Source organism: Lytechinus pictus, chromosome 12 (assembly GCF_037042905.1).
Source record: "Lytechinus pictus isolate F3 Inbred chromosome 12, Lp3.0, whole genome shotgun sequence".
Lineage (NCBI taxonomy): Eukaryota > Metazoa > Echinodermata > Echinoidea > Temnopleuroida > Toxopneustidae > Lytechinus > Lytechinus pictus.
This window is the reverse complement of record NC_087256.1, coordinates 26148169-26151322: the sequence shown is the minus strand read 5'-3', so window position 1 is coordinate 26151322 and position 3154 is coordinate 26148169. Positions and strand designations below refer to the sequence as shown.

General features: G+C 33.7%; 1 long non-coding RNA gene across 1 annotated transcript; it reads left to right on the top strand.

Moving 5' to 3' along the window:
* Window positions 1-341: 341 nt before the first annotated feature.
* On the top strand, window positions 342-1780 carry LOC135156165 (uncharacterized). The gene is made up of 2 exons (XR_010295318.1): window positions 342-470; window positions 1018-1780. It is a non-coding gene; the product is annotated as an uncharacterized LOC135156165 (long non-coding RNA).
* The last annotated feature ends 1374 nt before the right edge of the window (window positions 1781-3154 follow it).

Genomic DNA, 3154 nt, shown 5'->3' with positions numbered 1-3154 from the left:
TGGGCCCGGCCTGGGGTGGTAATTTGAAAACGTTCTTAGTGTTTACTTCATTCAAATGTGATGTGATTCTTAAGTTATACAGGCCCAGCATAGACCAGATTCAGCTATATACAGCTGTAGAAATATGTGGTTGGAATCATTTTACTTTTATAAACAGAGTGAGGTAGGCCTATGCCTCTATGTGATAGAGAATGAAGTTTCGGGTCCAGATAACTTGTTTGTTCTAGTTTGGAATATTCATTCATAGACCTGGGATATGGGCAGCTGGAAATTTCAAAAATATTGTTTAAGAAGAGTTATTTTATTATCTCTAAAACTCTCAAATTTAATTTGTCAATTGCAGATCCAATGGGACCAAGTTCTTAGCAGTTCACACCTAGTCAGAAGTACAAAATTGAGAACCATGCCGATCAGCAAGTGTTAGTTACAATCTAATGAGGAACAGGATATCTGAATGGGAAAATTGCAAGGTATGCTTACTGTTTTGATTATATACAGGCTGTATCTAAGCTCATCACCCCCCCCCCCCCCCAAAAAAAAAAAAAAAAAAAAAAAAAAAAAAAAAATGAATATTTCCCCTTTTTTGGGAGGGGGTGGGCTATGGCCAATTGTGCTGAAACATGATGCGATATCATGTAATGTTAAAGTTCCATTGTGAGTTAATATATGTTTGAATTCAGATTCACCAGTATTTCCATTTCTAACACTGCATACTAATTATCCATATATCCTGTCTATACATGCATTTGCATAAAAAACCCAAGATATTAACAGTTATCACAAAATTCTGATAAATATTTGAATTAAATTGCACTCTTTATTTTCAAAACATACTGTAGATAGTTATATTGATATATGAATTTATCTGGATGTGGGACGAAAGTGACTGCATGTGCTAAACTTGTTTTATCACTGAAGATATAAAATAGAGTTTACATCTTTTTTTTACTAAACTGGACTAGATGAGTAAAAATAATTTACAGCTTATTATGTTCTTTTCTCTTTATTACCATGCAGGTTTCCCACTTCCTAAGCTGTTTAAGTACTGGTATCACAACATAAGTGCCAAGAAGAGAATTGAAACGGTCTCAAAATTTTTGCTGGTGCCCCCCCCCCGATGCCGTGACCCACGGTACGCCACTGCAAGTCTTCATAAATTATGTAGGGTTATTAAGTTGCATTTATTGTTATCTTCATTTTTAAAAAATGTGAAATGGGCTACCACTGCAATAATATATAAATAGACTATATTTCAAAAATAGATTGAATTCTAACCACAGTGACAGTAGACAAATCAAATTTTGTTAATGATTCGCTAATGTATTGATTGGGGAAGGCACTCTTTAGGATTCTGGCATTGTGTCCCACCCCCCCCCCCCTTATGAGGAGTGCTCTCACATCAGTAGACTATTTCTTGTCAGCAAATTTGAAAGGAATTCACCCATTTTTTTGAGTGACAAACTTTTGTGGAAGAAAATAAACGAATATCAAAGGTTTTTATGCTCTTTTATGGAATATTAACTATAGGCTCATCGAGATCCTTTGAATGAAATTTTAACAAACATTGTACAATGTAGAAAAATGTACTTAATCCTATTTTTGTACATTTATATACCCACCCCATACTACCCTTACCCAGTAACAGCCCTTTTTAGCTATGCATTGCCTTCATTTTTTTAAATACAATTTAATGCTTGGTAGATGCTAATTATTATTTTTATGTTAATGTCAATGTTTTAGAAAATGGATTCCTTAATAAACATGTTAATTTTGAATTGAATTTTTTGATCTTGGTAATTTTCATTTATCAATTAATTGTGATGATGTATTGCTTCTGAGCTGTTATGCACAAATGGCACAAGATGTTGCACTGTACTGAAATGTGATGATGCCACTGTTACATGAGATCAAACAGCAGTCAATTAAAATATTATTCAAGAAAAATAAGGATAAGAGTGGGAAAGAAAGTAAAATGACAGGAGAATTATTTGCTTGTATGCATATAGTTATGTCAGTTTCTGAGAGACAGACAGACAGAAAGAGAGAGAGATGGGGGGGGGGGGGGTGAAAGTTCAGTTTGTTTTGAAAGAAGCAATTATAAGACCTTACTGTTCATGACGGGGGGGGGGGGGTGTTGCACCCACAAATGTAATAACGCCCACAAATGTAATAACACTTTACCCACAAATGTAATAACGCCCACAAATGTAATAACACTTTACCCACAAATGTAATAATTTCACCCACAAATGTAATAATGCACTTTACCCACAAATGTAATAATTTTTGATCGCCCACAAATGTAATAATGACTTTACCCACAAATGTAATAAATTTGAAGGGATTTTTGGCGAATCCGTTCTAAACTAAAATCCTGTAGTAATGCGTTCATATAGCACAAAAGTGCAAAGTCTTTTTTCCAGACCCGGATAATTAAACAATTACAATATAAGTCCAAAGTCTTTCCTCCAGACTCGGCTATTAAAAAATGAATAAAAAACTTCAAATCTAAGACCAATTTTCCAAAGTTTCACCCAGTAAAAAAGATATGTCTTTACCCCACACCCAGTTTTTTTTATAATACTACGACCCCTACAAAACATTGTAATAATGCATGGGTAAAGCAAACATCCTTCCTCCAGACTTGGTTATTTTTTGAAAAAATAAAATAGTTTTTACAAATATTCTAAAACGAATACCCAATAATCTAATTTCTGTGGAATAACATGAAGACCGATTGTCGAAGATCGACTTTCCTCCAGACACAATTACTTCAAGAATAAAAAATCAATAAAACCCAACCCCCAAAAACGATTCTTAGAACCAACAATCCTCAAATTAAGACCATGCATGTAGAAAAGAACATGTTTAGAGCGTTGTCTTTATTCCAGACCCAGTTATCTAAAAATGATTTAAACAATCTTAAAAACAAAACACTTTGTCATATTCTTATTCTTGTGGAATAACACGAGTATTATGCTTAGTCTTTCGTCTAGACCCGGTTATTTAAAAGATAAAACAAATATTGATAAAAAAATCACAGCTAATTATAAGGCCAGTCTTCAAAATTAAACCCACTTAAAATGCTTGGGCTTAGAGTGTTGTCTTTACCCCTCACCCAGTTCTCTTTAAAATACAAATTAAGCTAAACATT